We start from the raw sequence: 326 nt of genomic DNA, 5'->3' as shown, positions 1-326 counted from the left end.
AAAAGCCGATGGCTCTCGGCCGGGCTGGAACCACCGCAGCTGAACAAGCAGAATTAATCTGCCTGCAAAGCTGCTGCTGAGGGCAGCGCTGCCTCGGCAAAGCGTAAGCTGAAATTCAGCTACACACGGGGCAATAACGAGGTTCTCCACCTTGTACAGACTAAATCCATCCCAGTTTTGTTCGGAGAAAATACTTCTTTGGAGCGACAGGGAGGCGGAGGCGGGAGAGGAGAGACGTTGCCTGGGCAACGCAGTGATGGGAGATGCTGCCGCAGCGCGTCCTTGGTGGGGAGCAGGGCGCCAGGCTGCCGCGGATGCAGGGCGCC

At 59.5% G+C, this 326-nt stretch overlaps 1 protein-coding gene across 1 annotated transcript in view; it reads left to right on the top strand.

Moving 5' to 3' along the window:
* LOC104082823 (tetraspan membrane protein of hair cell stereocilia homolog) overlaps positions 1-326 on the top strand; it is a 4,543-nt gene that overhangs the window by 103 nt on the left and 4,114 nt on the right. The gene's annotated exons all lie outside the window — the stretch shown is intronic.

The sequence above is a fragment of the Fulmarus glacialis genome, unplaced genomic scaffold (genome assembly GCF_000690835.1).
Source record: "Fulmarus glacialis isolate BGI_N327 unplaced genomic scaffold, ASM69083v1 scaffold24189, whole genome shotgun sequence".
Taxonomy (NCBI): Eukaryota; Metazoa; Chordata; class Aves; order Procellariiformes; family Procellariidae; genus Fulmarus; species Fulmarus glacialis.
Note: the sequence above shows the minus strand (reverse complement) of the source record. Positions and strands in the feature narration are given on the sequence as shown.